Below are 26,894 nucleotides of genomic sequence, written 5' to 3'. Positions count from 1 at the left end.
AAAAAAATTAAAATTAAAAATTGTTTTAATCCAATAGCTCATTTGAGTCGAAATTCAAGCTTTACCAACTTTTGTTAAATTTTCTTTTAAGTTTTTATTTTTTGTACAAAAATCTGTCGGTTTGATTTTTCTCAAAATTCGATGGAATGATGAAAACAATATTTTTTATAAGATAAAATACATTGTAAGGCATAATCTTTAAAATTTTGAAAAGATATTTGAGTAGAAATTAAATTTTTACCAACTTTGAGTAATGTTTTTTCTAGGTTTTAATTTTTTATAAAAAAAAAACTGTAAATTTTATTTTTCTCAAAATTTTACCAAATGTTAAAAACGTTATTTTTGTTGCACAAAATTGTTTTGTAGATAAAATCATTTTTTATTCGTAAAATTTTTGAGGTGACACATTTTTTTTCAGTTTTTTTTTTGATTTATAAAAAAAAAAACGTTAATTGGATTTTGAGATATTGGTAAGTGAGATATTTAGGGTTATTAAAAATGTTTACCTTATTCTTAAACTGCTATGGTAAAAAAACCACCCAATTTTCTTAAGTGCCCTTCCTGCATTTTTATCTATAGAACAAAATTTATTTGAAGTTGATATCTCTTCTGGTTCTTGAGCTATGAACAACGAAAAAAAAAAGACGTCGCGAACGTACGGACGAACAGACATCTTTCTAAAAATCTTTTATTTCGACTCTAGGGACCTTGAAACGTCGAGAAATGTCAAAATTTTCAATTCGACAAATCATACTTATTACAATAACTTCTAACTAACTATAGAAAGATATTAACGTTTAAATATTAAATTCAAAACTTCATATAGATTGAAATACAGATTTTAAACTCCAAATTGTATCTAAAACAGAATGATTTGAAATTTTTAAAATCGTCATACAATTTATAGTAAAGAGATATTTTGAGTTTTAACTTAGGCTTAGAAACCCGGGATTCGAATTCAGGATATCTTAATTCTTTAAATAATTATTGTTTTGTTTGTGGGACAGAAAAAAAAACGTTATTTTTCGTCCAGTGGAATAAATCAAAAGTTATTTTTTTGGAGCAGGAGTTATACTTTTATATGCCGAAACTATAAACATTTCATATTTTGAACGTTAAATACCCTAAGTCATTTTAAAATTGTTTGTTTCTTAATATAAAAGATCTCTCATAACCTCTAAAGAGTGCTGAAATTAAAAAATCACACGAAGCAGTTCAGTAAACAGATCAACACGATTTTACTTAACATTTTATTTTTCCAACACTAAAAAAAAAACACTAAAAAAACACATATGTAGCTCCAAGGTTTTTTTCTTTTTGAGTTTTCTACAATTCACAAGAAATAAACTGCCGACCTGAATAAATAAAATACATATTATCAAACAACTCAAGTGCACCGCAAATTTATTATCAATTAATTTATTGAAATAATATTATTCACTGCACCTCTATCCTAATGAAGGTAAGTACGAGATAGGTAGTTATCGCTAAAGTGTTTTTTTTTTATTTTTCTTGTCATCCAACAACTTTGTTGGACCTTACTTATAATAAAAAGCAATTAAGGAAAATCATTGCGCTATAATAAGCGATGAAATAGCTATTAAGGAAAAACTTTTCTATAACTTTTCTATAAATATAACAAATGGCTACATCAATTAAGTTTTGATGCGAATACAACATCTTAGTTATCGGCATTCAAAACTTTGTTGGGATTAGTTTTCTGTGAAAAGGAAGGGAAATATACTTAGTCTTGGGATTATATTGTGTGAAGAATTCTTGTCAACAAAAAAAAGTAAATTTAAATTTTATTGCTTTTTCTTGTGTGATTGAAATGTTGGAGATTCTTATCAACGGCCTTTTTAATCAACTTTTTAGAATGCCATTTAGAGTACTTTCAAAAGAATTATTTTATACTTAATCTCACATAAAAGTTTTCAAAGTTTCTCGAGATTAAAAAAATAAACCTTAGAGAACTTCACTGAATTTATTATCAAACATTTATTGCCATAACTAATTTATCAACTCAAGAAATATTGTGACAATATTTTGTCCAATGTCCATAATCTATTGTTTCACGAAACCCTTTTTTAATGTGCTCCACTTCATTTTAGATAGCAAATAAATGATTACTTTTATATTGACATTAAATTGAATAAAGAGACACAATATTCGAGAAACGACAATAAAACCAACACACAATTTGATATATATCTTATTTTGTTTATTGGATTTCTTCTGAAAGTCTCTGCTTTATTTTATTTTAGATTCAATATTCATATGGATCATGATGGGAATTCAGTATGTGAAATGTGAATTCGAGTGGTTTTGGTGTTTTTAGAGATTTTTGTTTTGTTTGTATCGTAAATTTGAATGTATGCAATTGAATATGATTTATTTTGAAACAAATGGCTTACAACTGGATTCACTTCATTTATTTAAGTCATTATACTAAATCAGAATCTACACATAAAGATGGTTACAACATACGAAATAAGAATTTATTTCTAGGACTTTTAAGACTCAAGGAACAACTGGTATTTGCAAGTAAAAAACATGGATAGAAGAAATTTAATATCTGGGATAAAGTTGATTCAATAGATCAAGTCCATAATTTGGGCTTACACAAAAATAAATAAGAAGATTTAAAAAAAAAGATTGTAAAAAAATCATTGATAGATTATCACTAAATCTTATACAGTAGACTCGCGTTATAAAAACACCGTCTTACGTAGCGTTGCCAGATGTCCCAATTTGCCCGGGACGTACCGGTTTTAAGGCATAAATTTAAGTGTCCCGCCGGCAGCCTTTTTCCCGGGTTTTTACTGAAAATCACAAAAACTAATGCCTAATGTAAATGTCTTTAATTAATACAGATTAATCGCTATACATTGTGGTTTAACCTTAAGAAATTGATTTTAAGATTTCAGATACATGGTCCAGAGGAGTAAAAAAAGATCCTTACAAAATATTTTGTCGTTTATGCAAAAAGGAATTTTCCTGTAGTGACGGAGGACAAAATGATTTAAAATTGCATGCGCTAACAAAGTCTAGCGCTCATTTCGTCCAGAACCTAGCATATTCAAATTTATTGAATTATTTTTCGACTCCAGGACAATCTACGGTGGATTTTGAAGAAAAGGTTATTATTGCTGAGTTTACATCTGTCTTTCAAACTGTGAGGCACTCATTGAGTAACAACTAACAACAGTATGGATTGTGGACACAAACTATTGCCATATATTTTAAGTGATTCCAAAATAGCCAACAAAATAAGTTTTGGTAGAACTAAAGAAGAAGCTTTAGTGAAACAAGTCATTGCTAGGGAATTTTGAACAAAATTCAAGACAAAAAATTGTATTTCTCGATTGCTACTGATGCAAGTAATAGAACAAATCGAAAAATGTTTCCAATATGCATTAGATTTTTCTGTGAAACGGGCGTAGAGAACAGTGTCAAAAATGTAAGATGATGTTCTAGAAAAAAATGGTCTTTCCTTAAGCAAAGTATCCGCGTGTTCTGCTGACAATTCAAATGTTAACTTTGGCAAAAACCATTCAATATTTATAATTTTAAACGCGAAAAACGACAAAACTATGAAGGCAGGCTGTCCAGTTCATATATTACACAATGCAGCAAAATTTTCAACTGACAAACAAGAATACGATGTAGAAAGTTTTTTTACTGAAAGTATACGGTTATTTCAGTCGTTCGGCTAAAAGAAGGGCTGATTTTCAAGAACAGTTCGAAGCTTATGAAATGGAGTGGAAAGAAATATTAAAACATGTAACTACCAGATTTGTATCATTGGGCCCATCATCTGTTGAAAGATTACTGAAAACATGGCCTGCTCTTAAGTCACACTTTCACGAATCTGGAAACGAATGTCCTATTCTTATTGAGAAAGCTATTGAAACAGAGTGCGAAGAAAGAAAAACGCTTGCCTGTTTATCATTTGTTCTTAACGTGATGTTTTCGAAATTCTCTCACTGATTTGAAATGCATTTGAAAATGCACGAAATTCGTACCAAGTTTAGGGAAAGACTAAGTGATAAGTTTTTCAGTAGCAGAGTAAGAGAATTTCTATCTGATTCGAATTTGGATGTCAAAGAGCATTTGCAAAATGACTTTATAAGATTTTATGTTAATTTCATTGAATACATAGAAAAACGATATGACTTTTCAGATAATAATATTCTGCCCAAGCTGTTATTTTTAAATTTAAATGATGGCTCCCGGAAATTACGCCAGAATTTTTTGTTTTGGAAAAAACGACAGAAAATGTTTTCTGCTTCAAATTGGAAAAAGAAGCAGAATTTTTTGTGGAAAATAAGCCAGAAACATTGGAAATTGTGCCAGACAGGAATGGAAAAAAAAGAGGCTTTGATGCGACCCACACTGATAACTTCCCATCCAGTCTGTCGATTTGTCTTGCTTAAAAGTTTGTCTATATGTACTAGTATCAATTTTACCAAATTTGCGTACTATTTTTTGTAGATTTTATTTTTTATGAAAAAACGGACTGTTGGATTTTTATATAAAAATTATGGAATATTGAAAACAATATTTTCTGTAAAATAAATAAGTTTGAAGCCGATATCTAAAATTTTTGAAAAGATATTTGAGTCGAAAATCAATTTTTACAAACTTTTATACATTTTTTTAGGTTTTTTATTTTTTGTAAAAAAAAACTGTCAATTCGATTTTTCTCAAAATTTTACCGATTATTGAAAAAAATATTTCTTATAAGATAACATTAGTTTGAAGCCAATATTTCATAGTTTTGAAAAGATATTTAAGTCGAAAATCAATTTTTACCAACTTTTATTAATTTTTTTTCGGTTTTTAATTTTTGTAAAAAAACTGTCAATTCGATTTTATTCAAAATTTTACTGAATGTTGACAATAATATTTTTTGAAAGATAAGAGTCAATTAAAGCCAATATCTCAAAGTTTTGAAAAGATATTTGAGTCGATATTCAATTTTTAGCAACTTTTGTTATTTTTTTTTCTGTTTTTAATTTTTTGTAAAAAAACTATCAATTCGATTTTTTTCAAAATCTTACTGCACGTTGAAACTTTTTGAAAGATAAAAGTGAATCTAAGCCAAAATCCAAATAGGTTTTTATTTTTTTGTAAAAAACCTGTCAATTCGATTTTTTTCAAAATTTTATCGAATGTTGAAAACAATACTTGTTATAAGATAAAATAAGTTTTAAGCCTAAATTTTAAGTTTTTGAAAAGCTATTTGAATCGATATTCAATTTTTACCAACTTTGAGTTATGTTTTTTTTAGATTTTTATTTTTTATAAAAAAAACTGTCAATTCGATTTTTTTCAAAATTTTATCAGATTTCAAAAACATTGTTTTCCGTTGCTCAAAATTGTTTCGGAGATGAAATCATATTTCAGTCGTTAAATTTTGGAGGTGAGAAATTTTTTTTTCAGTTTTTTGATTTATAAAATAAACCGTTAAATAGATTTTTTCAAAAAATATACTTCTTTGAGATCACGTTACAGTTTATTATATAAAATTTAATTCAAGTCTCTAACGTTTTTGGTTCGTAAGATATTAAGGGTTAACCAAAATTTTCACCTTTTGCTATGGTAAAAAAACCACCCACGCAATTTTCTTGAGAGTCCTTTCTGCATCTTTCTGCCTTATTATCTGTATAACAAAATTTATTTGAAGTCGATATCTCTTCTGGTTCTTGAGCTATGGACAACGAAAAAAACGTCGCGAACGTACGGACGTACGAACGTACGTACACACGCACGCACAGACATCTTTCTAAAAATTTTTTATTTCGACTCTATTGACTTTGAAACGTCGAGAAATGTCGGAATTTTCAATTTGACAAATCGGACCAATTACAATAACTTCCTATGGGAAGTTAACCAGAAACCAAAATGGAAATTAGGCCAGAAAACCAATTGATATATTCTGGCCTAATTTCCTTATATCAATTTGGAAAAAAAAACAGAAAATGTTTAGCATTTTAAAAGTCGCTACTTGGTCAATATTGTAGACATTTTATCACAACAGGAAAAACCCCTGATATGCACCCGCGGGGGCGGTCGCGGGCGCTGCACGGCCATGGCGTTGCGGACGTGGAGCAGCGCGGCTAGCCGGCGCGGTCGCAGGCGCGGCCCGGCGCGCGTGGCCATGGCGTTGCGGACGCGGCGCGGTTATGGCGTGGCTGCTACGCAAAAAACTACTAGAGTTTTCAATAATTTTTTTTTTATTTATAACAATTTATTTAAAAAAAAATAGAAAAGAACAAAATATTTTTACTAAATATAAACTTGCAAAGTGTCTGCTACGAATTACGATTTCCCGGCAGCATGGACATTTGTAATTTTCGTTTGAATCTGCAACTGCTTGAGCTTGCAACTTTAAGTTGCATATTTTCATATGTCTGCACGGCAAAAACACAACGTTGCATTTTTTTAACAACGTGAAGTGTCAATGATGAATTTGAGAAAGCAACTAAACAATAATTCTTACAACAGATGATAGAGACAAAGAATGTGTAGTAAAACTGTTTATTTATTACAACAATTTATACAAAATACAGTTTTCTGGAGTTTTTTCCTAAACATGAAAAAGAAAAAAACACCAGAAATTTTATTTCTGTTTTTTTTCCAAATATTTTTTTTTGCCTCTTTTCCATGTCTGTAATAGGAAAAAACGTCAGAAAATTTTTAGGAAAAAATGCCTGAAATTCCGAAATTTAGTTAGAAAAAATTGGGATTTTTTCCTAGGAAAAAAAAACACAATTTTCTGGCGTTTTTTCCAAAAAAAATTCTGGCGTAATTTCCGGGAGCCTTAAATGATTCTTTAAAATTCGAATATATTGAAAGTGCTGTGCGCTTGCTCAATATTGATGAAATAGATGTATATTCTCTTTATAAAGAATATCAAATTATTCGCACGTCATTCGAAGTAATTTTGGATCTAAAAGATAAAGACCTCAACTCCTTATCAAAATGGAGCCAAATATTTAAAAGCTTTTCAATTGAGGAAATTCCAAATATATTCAAAATAATTTAATTTGTTTTTAGTATCCCAAGATCAAATTGTTTTTTATTTAGTATTATTTTAGAGTATTTTAGCAAATGTTTCTAAAATTTACGAATGTAAGAAATAAATGCTTCCCTGAATTGATTAGAGGAGAATTACTTACAACCTTCAAATTGGACTCTAACTGTTCAGAATCTAACAATAACGTTAAAAACAATAATAATATAATTAAATGTGCCAAAAGTTACTTAAAATATTCTTAGTAATTTTATCCAACTCAAGGTTTTTATCTTCATATGAATAATTTATGTACCCAATTACAAAAAGACTGATATTTTATGTAAAACTAAATTACAGTATCTTATAATTTAAACTATATAATACTATAATTTAAACTATAATAATAGTAAAGTTATTTTTCTTAATTAATTTAATTTTTTTTATTATTAATATACTATGCAACGTAAAGTTAAAAACTGTATTTTATTAGCTTTTAATAAAAGAAGTTATTTATTTCAATAGAAATATACATGCATTTACGATTTTTTTTTTTAAAGCTACAAGATCGATAAAAGTAGTAGCAAGAGGCCTTCACTCTTCATGTGTTGCCAAAGAAATTGTCGAAGACCTTATACAAAAAGGCTTTCAAGCTCTCGATGCCAATAATCTTATTAAAAATGAGATAGTAAAAGACTCCACTGGGGTATCAACCACAAAAAAGAGATCTCTACCTTTATTTATGCTCACGTTTGAAAATAAAGAAAGTCTCGATAAGATTTACAGTATTAAATCAATTATGGGCATAGTTGTCAAAATTGAACCACTGCGAAAGTCGAAAAGTGTTCCACAATGTAAGCGCTGTCAAGCCTTTGGGCATACACAAAAATACTGCAATCGCGAGTTCGCTTGTGTTAAATGTGAAGGCAGACATGCAACCAAAAACTGTCCCATGGGCAGAGAACAGAAAGCGAAATGTGTTAATTGTCAAGGCAATCATCCTGCAAGTTACAGAGGATGTCCAGTAGCAAAAAAGTTCCAAGACACAAAAAGAAAAAACAAAACTGGGAACAAGTTTAGAAACTCAACCAACACAAAACCAGTAGTTGAAAGCAAAAAAGTAACGGTCGATAACATTACTAAAAATCAACCGGGAAAAGCAATTGCACTAAGCAAAAGTGATGAAAATAAATCCTATTCCCAGATTGTAAAATATGTGCGGAAGAATGAGGAAACTTCTATAAAAGAAATGCTGGAACTAATCCTGAAAAGGATTGACCAACAAGATTTAAACATAAAACAGCTAAGCGAAGAAGTCGCTCTTAAAAAACAATGATGGACAGAACACTCAAAATCGCAACATGGAATGCAAACGGTCTCTTACAGCATGTATCAGAACTAAACATCTTTTTAGACATAGAGCATATAGACAACAAAACATGTTACCACGCTCCGCACCCAGCTGACAAAGCTAGGGGAGGATCAGCAATACTTATAAAAAAGTGCTTAACACACTTTGAAGAACCAAAGTTTACTAAAGAAAACATGCAAGTAACAACAATTAGTATTGGTATAAAAAAGAAAGAATTCAAAATAGCAGCTATATACTGCCCTCCGAGGCGCTCTCCAACTGAAGAAGACTATGCAGAACTCCTACATTTGTTAGGACATAACTTCCTTGTTGGTGGCGACTTCAATGCTAAACACACCCAATGGGGATCTAGGCTCATAACAACAAAAGGTAAACGGCTATACCAAGCAGGCCGAAAATACAACTGCGAATTTTATTCTTCTGGTTCGCCAACATATTGGCCATCTGATACTAACAAAATACCAGACCTTATAGACTTTTTCGTAGTTAAAGGTATTAAACGAAATCATATAAGTGTCGAAGGTAATTATGATTTATCATCAGATCATACTCCAGTAATTTTATCACTGAGCGAAACAGAAATAATAGAAAAAAGTAATCCCAAGCTCGTGAATAACAGAACAAACTGGAACGAATTCAGAGACAAACTTGAAAATTTTATAAACCTAAGATCCCCTATGCAAACAATTGAACAAATTGATCATGAAGTAGAACAATTTATTGCTGATGTGCAGCAGGCTGCAGAAGAAAGTACTCAAACTATTTCGAATGCGAGAGAAAAAGAAATAAAATATCCTATCGAAATAAAGGAGTTGATATTGGAAAAAAGAAGAGCTAGAAGAAAATGGCAATCCACGAGATTCCCAGATGATAAGGTAGTTTTTAACCGTCTTAACAACGAATTAAAAAAAAAGAATCTGTGAGTTTAAAAATGATTCACTAAGTAGATTCCTGAAAAGTCTGACGACGGATGCTTCTACAGAATACTCCTTATGGAAAGCAACTAAGCGCCTAAAAAGACCTCAGACACAAAACCCGCCGATAAAATCTCAAGATGGTAAATGGATCGGAAACCCGAAACAAAAGGCTGATCTCTTTGCTGAACATCTCGCGAATGTTTTCAAGCCATTCCCAGCAAGCACAGCTACAGATCCCTTACAGTTTGTTGACAGAAACGACGAATGTGAAATACCTTTTGTCACGCTCAAAGAAGTAAGAAGCATGTGTCAACATAAGCTGTCAAACAAAAAATCACCAGGGTACGATCTTATAACTGCTCAGGTTCTGAAAGAAATGCCTCTTATAGCCTTCAAGAAACTCCAATTTATAATAAACGCATGCCTTAAACTAAGATATGTGCCACATCATTGGAAAATTGCGGAAGTCATTGTTATACCTAAACAAGGTAAGCCACCAACAGAAGTTACATCTTACAGACCAATATCGCTTATACCAATCATGGCAAAAGTTTTTGAAAAACTGCTACTTAAAAGGCTTAACAAAATAATTGAAGAAAGAAGACTAATTCCGAGCCATCAGTTTGGATTTAGAAATAAACATTCCACGATAGACCAAGTGCATCGAATTACGGATGTTGTGGAAAAGGCACTTGAAGAAAAACAAGTATGCTCGTCTGTATTCTTAGATGTTGCTCAAGCTTTTGACAAGGTTTGGCACTTGGGACTTGAGTACAAACTGCATAGGGACTTCCCCAGGCAGTACTACGAAATACTGAAATCCTACGTTACGAACCGACTCTTTAGAGTACGGTACGACCAAAATTACTCGGAACTTAAGAAAATTGAAGCCGGTGTACCACAAGGAAGTGTCCTAGGACCAACCCTGTATCTGTTATATACAAGGGATATTCCAGTGGACATCAACGCTATCATGGCCACCTTTGCTGATGATACTGCAATATTGGTGCCAGATAAATCCGTTACGAAGGCTACACAAAAATTGCAAAATGCAGTCGATAAAGTTAGTGATTGGACGCACAAATGGCGTATCAAATTAAACGAAACAAAATCGACGCATATAAACTTTACAAACAAAAACATAAACAATGTTCCAATTTTTATAAACAGTACAGAAGTACCTTACTCCAATACCGCCAAATACCTTGGAATGAATTTGGATGCAAAGCTTAAATGGAAAGAACACATCAAAAAGAAAAGAGAAGAACTAAACTTGAAGTACAGAAAAATGTACTGGTTAATAGGAAAGAACTCTGACCTATCTATCCAGAACAAACTAATGTTATATAAGCAAGTATTGAAACCCGTTTGGACGTATGGCATCCAACTATGGGGCTGTACAAAGAAAACAAATGCTGAACCCATCCAAAAATTCCAAAGCAAGGTCCTTCGTGGAATAATAAATGCCCCTTGGTATATAAGAAATAGCGATCTACATCGTGACCTTCAAATTGAAATGGTTACAGAAGTGGTTAAGAAACACGCTGTATCACACAATAAGCGGCTGCAAAGTCATACTAACTCTGAAATGGAGACCGTATTAAATGTACGAGACAATGTTCGGAGATTAAGAAGAACCAAGCCTCATGAGCTGATGGGCTAAAAGCTACGGGAAAATGTTATAACCTTAAACTTCCCCCAATGCGATTTTAAAAATTAAGAAATAAAAATCATTTGTCGATCTTTCATAGATTGGTCCTGATTCACCGGTGGTTTTAGTGCGGTAAGAGTCCCACACTACTCGGTACCGATTCTTACCGAGTGTCTTTTGAAGATTTCCATCGGATATAAAAAAAAAAAAAAAAAAAAAAAAAATTTACGATTTTTTATTTTGTCCCAGGCAAAATGTTGAATTCCCGGATATTTCTCATCATTTAAGCCATTTCTAGTCATCATTTGAGCCATTTCTAGTCATACTTGAACAACGGCTAACGTGAATAGTTTTTTTTAACATTAACTACTTCTTAGCGTGAACAGTGTGTGAAAGAATGAAAGCCCTATAACTTGAACAACTTTAAAATTGGTTTGACATAAAAAACATAGCTTCCTTTGATCGTTTTTCGGTTTTTCAAATCGGGAATCGGGAATCCCGCTAAGGGATTATCCAGGTATTATTTACTTCATTTTTGGCATTTGTCTTAGTACGCGGTGTTGGTTTGTCCTGTTCAAAAAGAAGATTTTCTTAAAAAATGTCGCAAAAAGTACCAACATTTTTATCTTTGAAGGACAGAATAAGTGTCTTAGAAAAATTAAAAGGAGGATCAGCAAAGCAATACAATGTTGCAAAATAAACAATTTTCACTATCCACAAAAAATCGGAGAACATTTGAAAATGTGTTTTCTGGACCTGGAATGCGGAAGACCATGAAGCATTCTGAACTTCCTAAAATGGAAAAAGCTCCTTAATGGTTATGGAAAAAGTTAAGGGTTTTTTCATTGAAAAATTGATCAAACTCAGGGCGATTTTAATGCGAGTGACGGATGGTTGAAAAGATTTAAGAAGCGTTATGGGTTGCGTTTTACCAAAATAAGTGGTGCAAAGTTATCTTCTAGACCTGACATTGTGGACTCTTTCAAAAACAAGCTGCAAGCCAAAAGAAAACAGCGGATTATTTTGCAAGCTGCTTAATGACAAGACATACATACGCATCTCAAGAAAAAAATGCTCCTGACAGAAAAATGAAAAAAAGAGCGCGTCACTTTTCTTGTTTGTACAAACGCAACAGGAGAACATAAAGTTAAGCTTTTAGTGATTGAAAAGGCAAAAAATCCTCGCTCTTTTAAAAATTAAATTGGGTGTCGCAACAGTCCGTTCGAAACCAGGGCCTAGTGACTTACAACTCTCAACCATTCCTGGATGCGAGTACTGTTGTCAGGAGTGGAAGGAAAGTACAATTTTACGCCGAATCCGAACGGCTAGTTTGAAAAATTGGTTTCATCATTCTTTCGTACCACTTCACAAATGTTGCCATGTTAAGGTCAGAACATTTTTAAAACACCAAGGGTTGCCCACTTAAGCTCTTCTTTTAATTGATTACGCTCCATCTCATCAACCCGAAAACGAATAAACATCTGAGGTTAATAACTGCTATGTTTATGCCGAAGATGAAGATCTTCCAAACGACACCGAAATGAACAAGGTTTTGATCGATGACGAAAGTGAAAAAACAGCACATACCAGAATAGAATGGGCTGAATATGAACTACAGCAGACAACAGCGTACTTAAACGACTTCGCGAAAAGGCATATTTCAGAAAAATAAAAATTTTCATTAATTGCAGTACAATTACATTTTTTCACGTACATTAACATTTGAAATTAAAAAAAAAAATATTAATTTAAGTTGAAACAATGGTCTAATTTATTTTAAAAAATTTAAGAACTCCACCTTCGTCAACATGAACAACTTCGATAACGTGAACACGCTCGGTTCTTAATAGTTCACATTACCGCGAGTCTACTGTATATTTAAACGATTCATTTCGCATCAACTGATACGCACAAAAACATTTTTGAAAATACTTTTAATATTTTTTTCCAAATATTGATGAGTATTGTGCCAAGCTTTTATTATGCGCAAATTTAGGAAAATGTCTTTTCAAGATTCCCTTATAAACAGCTGCAGTAATTTTTGATGTAAACACCTCAACTTCAACTGTTCGTTTATAACTGAGTTGTGTTAAGGCTTTTAACAACTTTTTATTTTCTCAAATCGTGACCCAACAGGGCCAACGTGACACCATTCTTTTTCCAGATTATTTGAGTTTTGAAAAACTCTTACAGCATAACTTTCAGTTATTTCGTCAAGGTGCTGTTTTTTCTTAAGTTTAATTCGTTCAAGAGGGCTTAAGTTTTAATAACTCTTAAAACTGTTGAGGTACCTGCGTTTACGCCAATATTTAGCTTTACCTCAGAATCACAAGAATCAGATGCACACCTTAAAATTGCTTTTCTTCAAGCTGCTGATTTCGCAGTTCTTTTTATATTCATTTTTTTTTATCTGGACGAATTTTTATTTTTAAAGTAAGAATAAAAGCAAATAAGGCTTTATCCAATTGTAAGTTAGGTAAGGTCTTGGTGTCTAATCAAGTCAATTAAAACTTTTGAAACATTGCTAAGTCATGCACAAATTGAATTTCACTAAAAACAAGCTAAAATTGTTGATTTTAACTATCCAGTACTTGAAAACACTTATAAGCAATGATTAATTTGTCGTTGTAACTTTCAGTTGACTCAAAACGTTGACTCTTTACATATGAAATATTTTTCAAGTGAGCGAAAACACGACTCGCAGTTTTGCTTGGATACTTTTTTGAATTTTTATTTAACATCATAAGGGAGAAGTTAACATCGACAGATATCACAAAAACCCTAAATATTGGAAAAAAATGTAAAAATCATTTTCGAAAATGTTTGTGCGTATTTAGATGAAACAGAGAGGATTCTTTTATACCAGATTAGATCAATTTTGAGTATTTACCGAACTATTTGCTACATCCATTCTTACCCGATGTCCAAAATCCATTAAAATTAAATTTCCTGTACTAAATGATGAGTAACTTAATTCCTTTCTCTTTAAACTGCTCTATCAAACATTTTTCAATTATCTTTATTTCAAGGAACATTTCTATTAACAAGAAGGAGCTGGTAGGTGAGATGAAAACTAATCCACAAATTGCAAGCTTTCTCATAAACCAGCCATTTTTGAAAGCATTTTATATGAACACTTATGTTTCCGCAGCATTGCACGGTTTCTTAAAAAGAAAAACAAATCAACCACGACGAACCTTGTTGAATTATTTGTATTCAATTTAAGAACCTTAGGAGACTTTAATAATGTTCATTTGGTCTCCACTGACTTTAGCAAAGCAAAATGTCTTAAAGTCAAATAGTTTTTAAACTCTCCTCTTTAGGTTTTAAACCCTTTTAATTGAACATTGAGAATCGTGAATGTATGAATGTGTTCGATTTCCGATTATATTCTAAACACTTCTGTTGTAGGTTCTATAGGCCCTCTCCTCAATTAACGACCTTGATATGTTTGAATATTGATAAATACTTATTAAAACTGAGTATACGATTTTTCGGTAAATCATTGCATATGAAAACATATCTTAATTCCAAAAAAAATTATTACAATTTATTTTCAACCTGGTGTACTAAAAATAACTTAGAGCCCAAGATTAGCAAATGCTAGACAGTAAACTCTTCACGTAAACGCATTAAAACAACTCACAACTTGGTGATTTAAGGAAAATTATTTTTGAATACATTAATGTTCTAAAATGTATGATATCTTTATTTGAATCGATAGTACACTCCATATAATTTAATTTTTGAAGATTATTTCATGCAAATGTTGACCTTGACTGCGCCTCAAATGTTCTATCCGCTTAGTCCAATTTTAGCATACTCTTTCCAACATTTCAGCCGGTATCTCATAAATACATGCTTCAATAATATCTTCTAATGCGTTAATTGAAGCGGTCTTGTCTGTATAGACATGAGCTTTAACATAGCCTCACGAAAAATAGTTTAAAGGCGTTAAATCGCACGATCTAACCAGCCATTTGACCGGTCCCGAACGTGAAATAAAATGTTCACCGAATTCGCCTCTCAATAAGTCACTTGTTTCGCGTGCTGTGTGGCATGTGGCACCGTCTTGTTGAAACCACATGTCATGCAAGTCAAGCTCTTGCATTTTGGGGAAAAAAAAAGTTAGATAACATCTCACGATAGCGCTCACCATTCTGTGAATGTTACGATTCGCATCATCTTTGAAGAAGTACGATGCAATGATGCCACCAACCCATAAACCGCACCTAAATGTGACTTTTTATGGATACATTGGTAGCTCTTGCAATGCTTCTGGCTGATATTCACTCCAAAATCGACAAATCTAAAAATTAACTTCGTCGCTGACGAAGCATTTTGATAATAAAATTAATTAATTAGATGATTCATGGTTAAATTATAGACCAAACTGAAGATGTTTGCCATTGAAACAAAAGACGAAACGTGCGTCAGCTGTTTGTCAAACAGATAATAGCTTAAAAATCACCCTTTAATAATAGATTAAGATTTGTTTCCAAGTAAAATAATAATAAATTAGGTGGTGCAACGGATTCCGTAGAGAATCACGGCTTAATGACTTACAACTCTACACTACTACTGTGTAGTCCGGCCCGTCTCGGGTTGCAGGGGAAAGTTTATTCTGGATCCGAACGGCTACTTTGAGAAAATACTTTTCATGACAAGAATTTCATATTTTGGCATGACAGTCATACACGCTAACCATCACGTTACGGATTACAGATGTTCAAAAATAATCTAAAATAATAAATAGTCCCGTTGCTTTGTTATTGGACTTGACCTTGTGTTAAATCCGACCTCCAACATCATAAACAAGTTTTTAGTTATTTGTTTATGATGTTGGAGGCAAAAAAATAAGCTTTTAAGGTCAAAATCATAAACAACAATCTGGCAAAAAATTAAAAAATTATAGATTACAGTGAACATTCAATTATTACTTTTCTTAGAATTTTTTCGTTTCTCATTTTTTTTAAATGTTCGGTACTCTAAAACACGTTTCTGACACAAATTTATAAGAAAATTAAGTTTTTTTGTTTTGTAAAATTCTGTAGACTAAAAAATTGTAGTTGTGATTCACAAATAACAAAATTGTTAAAAAATTGATTTTCGATTGCACGACAAAAAGTTTTCAATTGTAAATCACAATCGAAAAATTGGGAAAAACCTACTTTATTGTGAATTTTTATTGCACAATATGAATGAAGTTCACAAATTTGTGTCTGTGAAAAAATTCTACAGGCGAAAGACCGTGTGTAAATTTGTCTACAATTTTGTTTTTCATAATGAAGATGTCTTTGCCTAGAAGACACAGTAGTGACAGCAGTAATTTGGAAGCGGATGTCATTGTAATAAAAAAAGTTTATCGTCCGCGTCAAAATTATATCTTTGAACATTATTTTAATTTCAATAAACGATTCCAACAAAGTTATTCTAAAGCAGAAGAAATAATTAATACTATTGGACCCGGAATAGAACACAAAACGGAAAAAAATTATGCATTAACCCCAAGACACCAACTTTTAACAACTTTGCTTTAGATGGGATATGCATGGTACTGATAAGTCAACAGAATGCAGATGTGTCCAATGTGTCTCCAAAGCTATCGTTGACCTTTTATATGAAGACTTTGTCAAATGGCGAATCAGATTCAAGAAATATCTCAAAAAATTTTACTCTATTGTAGGTTAGTAAGCATCTTCTTGTTCAAATTATCTATCAAATCAAAATTATTTAGGTAAGCCACGCATTTGTGGATGCACCAAACAATTTTATAGCTGCTTATGTGGATAGACATGGAAGTCATTCAATACCTGGTGACATTTTTCTTAACTCTCAATCATTTCCACACGACGTATTCGTTTTGACAGAAAAATGGCTTAATTGAAGCTTTTCCGACACAGAACTTTTCACTCAAGAGTTCGAAGTTTACAGAAGAGATCGTCATGTTCGTAATGCAAAAGATTTAGGTGAGGGTGTTCTCACAGCGGTAAAAAATACATATTTCTCTTCTTCTGTATCTTTTCCATTTGAGTTATCAATTGAACTGGTATGTGTAAAGATAATGATACAGACTAAGACTTTTTTTCATTTTAAACGTTTACATTCCTCCAAAAAGTTTGGAGTCTGTTTATAACGATCTCTCCTTGGCATTAGACTATCTTATTAATTTGTCTAGCTCTGACACCAATATCTTACTTTTAGGTGATTTTAATTTACCACACATTGAATGGATTCCATCCGAAGACGAATCCTGCCTTGAAGCCCCTCCTTCTTCTTCACAAATGGAACTATCTCTTCTCGATAAAGTATTTCTTACTGACTTACAACAAACAAGCTGTATTAAAAATCCAAAAAAGAGGCTGGGATGCGACCCACACTGATAACTTCCCATCCCGTCTGTCGATTGGTCTTGCTTAAAAGTTTGTCTATATGTACTCGTATTAATTTTTACCAAATTTGCGTACTATTTTATGTAGATTTAATTTTTTATGAAAAAACGGATTGTTGGATTTTTATATAAAAATTACTGAATATCGAAAACAATATTTCTGTAAAACAAAATAAGTTCGAAGCCAATATTTCAAATTTTTCCAAAGATATTTGAGTCAAAAATCAATTTTTACCAACTTTTGTTTAATGTTTTTTAGGTTTTTAATTTTTTGTACAAAAAACTGTCAATTAGATTTTTTTCAAAATTTTACTGAATGTTAACAACAATGTTTTTTGAAAGATAAAAGAAGTTTAAAGCCAATATCTACAATTTTTGAAAAGATATTTGAGTCAAAAATCAATTTTTACCAACTTTTATGCATTTTTTGTTAGGTTTTTATTTATTGTAAAAAAAACTGTCAATTCGATTTTTCTCAAAAATTGTCCTTTGCGTTTTTTTTTCGGCTTTCAATTTTTTGTAAAAAAAAAAACTGTCAATTCGATTTTTTTCAAAATGGTACTGAATGTTGACAACAATATTTTTGGAAAGATAAAAGTAAACTAAAGCCAATATCTCAAAGTTTTAAAAAGATATTTGAGTCGAAAATCAATTTTTACCAACTTTTATTCATTTTTTTTAGGTTTTTATTTTTTGTAAAAAAACTGTTACTTGTGTGTACTTAGAAAAATGCTAATCGGTTCAGTATAGTTCGATAGAACGAAAAAACCTGTAATTGGCTTACAACTTTCATGTGGGTGCGGTGGCGTAGTGCGTAGTGCACTAGCTCCTCACACGCTAGATCGCTTGTTCAAGCCCAGCTCGGGCAAAAGTTCTTCAAAAATTAAATTGAACAAAAAGCGATTAAGCACCACTAAAGGAGTCTGATGATCGGGTTGGCCCCCGTGAAATAGCTATAACTCCAGCCTATGAACTTGGTGGTAGCACACACAAGTTGTTGTTGTTTCATTCTTATATTCAATTATAAATTCGGCAAGCAGCTGCTTTAAACTGTGAGTATAAAATTTCATACAAAAAAAAAAACCTCCAAAAAACTGTCAATTCGATTTTTCTCAAGATTTTTCAAAATGTTAAAAACAATATTTCTTATAAGGTAAAATAAGTTTGAATCCTAAATTTCAAGTTTTTAAAAAGATATTTTAGTCAATATTCAATTTTTACTAACTTTGAGTAATGTTTTTTCTAGATTTTTATTTTTTATAAAAAAAAACTGTCCATTCGATTTTTCTCAAAGTCTTATGAGATGTCAAAAACATTATTCTTCGTTGCACAAAATTATTTTGGAGATGAAATCATATTTAAGTCGTAAAATTTTGGAGCAGACAATTTTTTTTTTCAGTTTATTTGATTTATAGAAAAAACCGTTAAATGGATTTTTTTCAAAAAATATATACTTATTTGATATCACGTTGCAATATATTATATACAATTTTATTCAAGTCTCTAGCGTTTTTGGTTCGTAAGATATTTAGGGTTAACCAAAATTTTCAGCTTTTTTCAAACTGCTATGGTAAAAAGCATCTTTCTGCCTTATTATCTGTATAACAAAAATTTATTTGAAATCGATATCTCTTCTGGTTTTTTAAAAATCTTTTATTTCGACTCTAGGGACCTTGAAACGTCGAGAAATGTCAAAATTTTCAATTTGACAAATCGGACCCATTACAATAACTTCCTATGGGAAGTTTAAAATCTAATTCTCGATTTAGTCTTTTCTTCTGACGCTATTAGTACTCTTGTTCTAGAATCTAGATCAGGAATAACTAATATTGATAAATATCACCCCCCTTTGGAAATTTTGTTTGACTTAAGTAATCAGAATCACCTTACTGAACACAGTAATTCCTTTGATTGCTTATATAGTTTTGATTTCAGAAGAGTCAATTTCCAGCATTTGTCTGAAAATTTAACCATTTCTGGAATTGCTGATACACTAGCGTTTTCTAACCAACATTTTCTGACGAAGCAGTTTCAACTTTTTATAAAATCCTTAATTATTTTTTATTTTATTTTGAAAGAAAATGTACCCATTAGAAATCAAGAAATACAAACTTAAGGTATCCTTGTTACACGAAAGAATTGCGTTTACTGCGTAACAAAAGAAATAAGGCATGGAAAACGTATCTCAAAACTCTGTCTCCAGTCAACTTCTCTTTTTATGTTGAACTCTTTAACCAATTTAAGTCTCTTTCTAATTTTTTTAATGCTTGTTATGTTACTAATATGGGCACCTCTTTAAAAGAGAATCCTAAAAATTAATATAAGATTTATTCTTACATTAATAGATGTAAATGCTTTAAGCAATTTCCAAAAAAAAAAGCTAAACTGAAGTGTTGAAAAAATTGAATTTAAATGTTTTACTTTTAAAATCATCGCTTACAGGATATACGAAAAAGTAAAACTTGTTGCAAACAGAAATCAATTGGTTGAGGGGAATGTTTTTACCATAGTTCGAACTGCTTGATGTAGGACGTAAAGGAACTTGAAATAAAGTTTAATTGTTCCAAAATGGATGGTGATATGACTGACCCATTGATTAATTTTATAATAAAGCACAGCTGAATGTATTCTCTGTGTTAAGAAAGCTATGGAAGATTTATGATAGTAAGCCTATGATTGTAGGGTGGAAGTTCAAGCCTATTGGACCATGGGAAGAAACGGAGGCAGAAGTGCATGAATCTTCTTTTTACTCCTTTTCTTCTGTTTAAATGGACTGAATAAAAGGGAGCCCATATTATGCAGCCATATTCCAATATTGGTCTTAAAAATGATATATAAAGAAGTTTAAGAATATATGGGTTTTGCGACGGGACGATAATTTTGTATTTCATTTTCACAACCCTTTTTATGTATCGGTGTTATGAACGAAGTTTCCCAAATTTCAGGAAAAATTGAAGATTTAAGGGAATCATTAAAAAGAATATCAAGAGGATAGGATAAATAGGATGCGCATTTTTTCAAAACATAAGAATGTACACCATCTAGACCAGGGATATAACAAACGTCAAGTTCTGAAGCTTTGCGAACGATTTCATATTCAGAGATCCAAACACTAATTGAATTCAAATGAGGGAAATTTTGTGAGAGGGCTAATGACTCAGGCGTTTGACAGGAGTTCGCTACTTCTAAAGCATCTTTGAAAAAGTTTGCAAACATATTTGAAATTTTTTCAGAGTCATAGCTAATTTCGTTGTTGAAAAACATGCAGTATGGATACCCGTCAGTATTTCTCTTACTATTAACAAAGCTCCAATAGTTGTTTGGGTTGTTTCTTATGTCGGTTTCAGTATTCAAAATAAAGTCATTATAAAGAATATCTGAATAGTCAATAAACATATTTCTTAGCTCATTATCAGCTTTTGTTTTATTATTTTCAATCCAGGCCTTGTTTCTTTTATTTTTAAAGTTTTTAGGCAAGAGTCAAAAGATGAAAGAGATTTAGAAATATTGCGTGGTTTCATAAAAAAAGTTAAAGAGAACACAGTACAATTTAAAGCACATAGAATTAATGTCCCAATTCTCAAACAAATGATTCCAGTTAACATTACATAACAGGTTAAAAAGTCCATTAAGTCTGCCAAGATTTTCTTTGGAGCAATTAGGAACATTACATACATTTAAACTAAAAGATAGGTCTAATGCTGGGTGATGTCGGTCTTCTTCGACAAGTAGGGTATTGACTGAATTTACAGCAATATCAGCATTCAGTGCGTCCGAGAAAAAAATAAGGTCCAATATTTTGCTGAAATTGTTGGCAATCCCATTAAATTGGTTTAGTCCACATGAGGAAAAACCGTCAATTGTCTGGAATTCATTAGTAGAGGACATGTTAATAGGAGATAGATAGTTCTCATGCGTCTGTTTAGTTCAGATCAAGTTTGGAAGATTGAAATCTCCTAAGACTAGTAGCTCATCTTGTGGCTCAATTTGATCGTTTATTTTGTTTACGCAATTAATTAAGTTTTCATAAACGTTGTTAGGAGAGTTTGGAGGTATATATTTGGTGATAATGCAAATCATTTCTACGTCAGATTGATGAAAGTCGTCAACCAAAGTGCATATAATGCAATTTTTCACGACAAGAAAACGTCCACCTCCTACTGTGCTGATGTCATTTAAGCAGTGTCTATCACGTCTATACACTTGATAATTCGAATCGAAGAGTTCCGTATCCAGGAATGTATTGTTTAGCCAAGTTTCAGTCAAAAAAAAATTTGTAACTCTCATCACAAATATGTGATCCCAATTATTTGAAGTTGGTGCAAAGCAAAACAAAATTTGTGATTTTAGATTACAAGTACAAATTTATGGTTGTAATTTGTAAACTGGTGCCATAGGGCCCAGGAGGTTTGTTATAAATTTAATCATGAACCAAATTTCACGGGTATCTTCTTGGGAATGATATATGCATCGGGTTATGGAAATTCTATCTACATATTTACATATATGCGTTTTTAATCTTACATTTTAAAAATGAACTTAAGGAAGTACGCCTATTGTTAGTGTCAACTTCAAGTTTTTATTTTAGGTTTTTATTTTTTGTAAAAAAAACTGTCATTTCGATTTTTTTTCAAAATTTATCCTAATGTTGAAAACAATATTTCTTATAATAAAAAATTAGTTGGAAGCTATTATCTCAAATTTTTGAAAAGATATTTGAGTCGAAAATCAATTTTTACCAACTTTTGTTAATTTTTTTTCGGTTTTTAATTTTTTGTAAAAAACTGTCAATTCAATTTTTTGTCAACAATATTTTTTGAAAGATAAAAGTAAATTAAAGCCAATGTCTCAAGTTTTTGAAAAGATATTTACGTCGAAAAAACAATTTTTAGCAACTTTTAAACAATTTTTAAGTTTTTAATTTTTAGAAAAAAAACTGTCGATTCGATTTTTTTTCAAAATTCGTCCTAATGTTGAAAACAATATTTCTTATAAGATAAAATTAGTTAGAAGCTATTATCTAAAATTTTTGAAAAGATATTTGAGTCGAAAATCATTTTTTACCAACTTTTGTTAAACTTGATAAATGTTTTTTTTAGATTTTTATTTTTTATAAAAAAACTGTCAATTCGATTTTTCTTAAAATTTTATCAGATATCAAGAACATTATTCTTCGTTGCACAAAATTGTTTTGGAGATGAAAACTATTTTAGTCGTAAAATTTTGGAGGTGACAATTTTTTTCTCAGTTTTTTTGATTTATAAAAAAACCGTTAATTGGATTTTTTTTTCAAAAAATATACTGGTTTGGTATCACGTTACAATATACTATATAAAATTTAATCCAAGTCTCTAGAGTTTTTGGTTCGTAAGATATTTAGGGTTAACCAAAATGTTCAACTTTTTTTCAAACTGCTATGGTAAAAAAAACCACCCACTCAATTTTCTTGAGAGCCCTTTCTGCATCTTTCTGCTTTATTATCTGTATAAACAAATTTTTTTTTTCTGGTTCTTGAGCTATTGACAACGGAAAAAACGTCGCGAACGTACGGACATACGGACATACGGACGAACGGTCGAGAAATGTCAAAATTTTCAATTTGACAAATCGGACGCATTACAATAACTTCCTATGGGAAGTTAATAAGACTTAATTCAAGTCTATAGCGTTTTTGGTTCATGAGATATTTAGGGTTAACCAAAATGTTCACCTTTACCTATGGTAAAAAAAAACCACCCGCGCAATTTTCTTGAGAACCCTTTCTGCATCTGTCTGCATTATTATCTGTGTTGCAAAATTTATTTGAAGTCGATATCTGTTCTCGTTCTTGAGCTATGGCCAACGAAAAAATCGTCACGAACTAACGGATGTGCGGACATACGGACGTTCGAATGTACGTACACACGCAGGCACAGACATCTTTCTAAAAATCTTTTATTCCGACCTTGACACTTCGAGAACTTCCTTTGGCAAGTTCAAAATAGCATAATTTCATCATATGAATGCATGTTAAGAAGGGTGAATGTCAATTTTCTTCAACTATCAATAATTGACACTAGGCGTAGTTTTCCATTTCAAAGCTCAAACTTGCCTTATTCTTCAATACATTTTGTGTCATACAGTTTATGATGATAGCTTTGATAGCAAGATAGATATTTTATTCTTTCAAGGCTTAATAAATGTACTTTAATGTTGTTTGTTAGGTTTGGCTGACAAAACACAATAGAGCACCGTGTTCTCAAGCGATCAGTTCTATTCCGCTAAACCTGAGATTCGGTATTCTTTAAAGAAAAAAGATTTGATACAAATTTATAAAAAGTCTAAAAATAAAGTACATTTTAAAATCTACTTTCTTGTTAGTACGTTAAAAATAGGACTGCATTCATATTCGCACATATGAACCATGCTATAACGATAGCGCTAACAACATATTGTAGTTTTAAAGCAATTTTTAAATTCTTCAAAATGTATTGGCATTCAAATTGAGTCTTTTGAACTTTCTAAAAGTTATGAATAGTTTTTTTTCTATATTCGTTATTTATTGTTACATTTTCCACGTAGATCAATTAAATCGTGCCACATTGTTGATTATCCAATTTAATTTTTCGAGGAAAAAGGCAATAAAAAGGAAAAGGTCCCAATCTATGTTTCGAACCCTTTTTCCAAAGGGTATATAAATTGAAAATAATCTAAGTAACAGTCAGCTTTCAATTTCAAACCTTAGTTCATTGTTTAAAATTCAATACCTTTACAATTTCTTCTAATTGATTTTGGTTTTGTTGCACAGCAAAGAAAGTTATAAACAATAGGGTTTCCTTTTCCTCCTAAAACTTTTATATTGCCGGTTTCGATAAATTGGCGGAAATTATTCTTATTCAATTTTATCTTTTCCAATCGGCAAGGTGGCCTAAATCTTTTTTTTTTTAAAGACCTTGACCCTCGTTTTAATTTTCTTTATTTGCTTTCTTTCAAACAATTACATTTGCGGACTTAATGAGAACTAACTGAGATGAGGTTGAGGTTGAGTTACATTTGTATCTCCCTCAACGATGAAGACGCCCACACAAGGTTTAAATGCATACGAAGTAAAACATTTAATTTCAAGTTGAATCTCTTAGATGATGGAAATCCAGGTGACCATCATCATCGTCATCGTTACAACCACATAGCTCATGGTAATTTAAAATAATAGGATGCAGTGCAACAGAGAGTGAAATAGTATCTCAAGTGGTGCACGATAATGGTTAGGTTATAGGTACGAGTACATATATGATATTCTTACATACATTTAAGTGTTATCCTTCAAATAGAACTGATGTTGCTGCAGCTATCGTCCCTGATGCTGTTGCTGCTTGCGTTTTTCTTGGTGTTGTTTATCGCAAGTGCAGGAAAATCGGGAAGCATGGTTAATCCAATTAAGCCGAATTTTCTAAGCGGCAACAACGACGACGGCGTTGCGGTCGTCGACAAGAACCGTCGTCGTGGTAAACAAAAATGTAGCACTTGGCGATTAACATAAACGAAAATAACTGATTTATAAATACGTACGTATAAACGAGTATGTGGAAAAATCCGACAAAAATTCAAAACCGAAAATTTAACAATTTTGCAACACACATCACAAACAGAGATTGACAAATTAATATTTATTTTTCCTCAAAGGAAATATTTTTTTCTTTTCTTAAGATAATTTTTAAATTCTATGCTTTCACTTTTGACGGATGACACACTTAGCAAGGTAAAGCCTTTTGCACTTTACGCAAACATTTCGTTTTATGCGACACTAGACGTCATAAAAACAACTTTATAGGAACCAAAACAAAAATACTCATCCGCCCGGGTGTGAATCGAGAGAAAATTAGTCGAAGACTAAATGAAAATTATTCAAAGATTTTCCACGCTGGACCGTTAAAATATTACCATAAATTTCCCTTTTTTCGGAGTAAAAGCTCGTATCTTTTGCCTGCGATACATCAAACGGTCTTTGGTGCTTTTTTAGCCTCAAACGAGCATGTTGGAGAGATATGTTGGAATGAATGCACTTTCAAAAATATTACAATCGAACTCAGCTAAAAGAGAACATTATTGAAGTCTTTATTCTTTTATACATTTTCAAATCTTTTGTGCGCATGCGTTTGTTTTGGGATATTTTCTGATAGTATCTGATACTTACATTTTAATGAATATAACGCAACTTATACGCACGTGGCTGTTTTGCTGGGCATTCATTGATGAAATGTTAATGATTCAAGATTTATAATCCAATTGCTTGAAACTCTTAAGAGTTAAGAGGTTATTAAGTTGCAAAAGGCTGTGGAAATTATTACCACTTGACTGGATACTTTTGAAAGCATTCATACTCCTTAGGTGGTAACTCGTTTATAAAATGCAATTATATAATATGTTATAGTTAAAGTCAGTATAAGTACGATCTTAGATATGCGAGTTTACAGCGAGAATATTCTGTTTATTAGCTATAAAGGTAGGTCGTGAATAGTGTTTTATGCTGACTTTTATTTATGACTACAACATTTTTTATGGGTATATACTAGCGATAGAAAGCACAAAAAAAAGCTGGGATGCGACCCACACCGATAACTTCCCATCTCGTCTGTCGATTTGTCTTGCTTAAAAGTTTTGTAGGTTTTTATGTTGGGTTAAAAAAGTTGTTAGTTGAATTATTATTATTATCTGTGAAAAGAAAGTTTAAAGACAATAATTTGAATTTTTTAAAAGCTATTTGAGTCGCAAGTTTTAGTATTGTTTTTTTGTCAGGTTTTTCTTTTTTGTAAAAAAAAAGCTGTCAATTAGATTTTTCTAAAGATTTAACTGAATGTTGAAAATAAAGCCAATATCTTAAAATTTCGAAAAGATATTTGAGCCGAAAATGAATTCCTACTAACTTGTATTAATTTTTTTTGTTAAGTTTTTTTTAAAAAAAAATACTGTCCATTTGATTTTTCACAAAATTTTTCAGAATGTTGAAAACAATATTTCTTGTTAGTGAAAATTAGTTGAAAGCCATAATCTTAAAGTTTTGAAAAGATATTCGAGTCGAAAATCAATTTTTACCAACTTTGAGGAATTTTTAACTTCCCTTAGGAAGTTATTGTAATGGGTTTGATTTGTTAAATTGAAAATTTTGACATTTCTCGACGTTTCAAGGTAGCTAGAGTCGAAATAAAAGATTTTTAGAAAGATGTCTGTGCGTGCGTGTGTACGTACGTTTGTACGTCCGTACGTCCGTACGTTCGCGACGTTTTTTTCGTCGTCCATAGCTCAAGAGCCAGAAGAGATATCGACTTCAAATAAATTTTGCAATACATATAATAGGTAAGGCAGAAAGATGCAGAGAGGGCTCTCAAGAAAATTGCGTGGGTGGTTTTTTTACCATATCAGTTTGAAAAAAGGTGAACATTTTGGTTAATCCTAAATATCTTACGAACCAAAAACGTTAGAGACTAATTAAATTTTATATAATATATTGTAACGTGATATTAAAGAAGTTTAGTTTTTGAAAAAAATCTATTCAACGGTTTTTTTAT

At 31.4% G+C, this 26,894-nt stretch overlaps 1 protein-coding gene across 1 annotated transcript in view; it reads right to left on the bottom strand.

Moving 5' to 3' along the window:
* LOC129939306 (dopamine D2-like receptor) overlaps nt 1–25,202 on the bottom strand; it is a 203,282-nt gene extending 178,080 nt beyond the window's left edge. Inside the window, exon 1 of the mRNA XM_056047282.1 lies at nt 24,636–25,202. The gene's annotated coding sequence lies outside the window, so the exon portion shown is untranslated. The remainder of the gene's footprint in view (nt 1–24,635) is intronic.
* Nucleotides 25,203–26,894: the final 1,692 nt, after the last annotated feature.

The sequence above is a fragment of the Eupeodes corollae genome, chromosome 1 (assembly GCF_945859685.1).
Source record: "Eupeodes corollae chromosome 1, idEupCoro1.1, whole genome shotgun sequence".
NCBI lineage: Eukaryota > Metazoa > Arthropoda > Insecta > Diptera > Syrphidae > Eupeodes > Eupeodes corollae.
The sequence above is the reverse complement of the archived record's forward strand: the minus strand, read 5'-3'. Positions and strand labels throughout refer to the sequence as shown.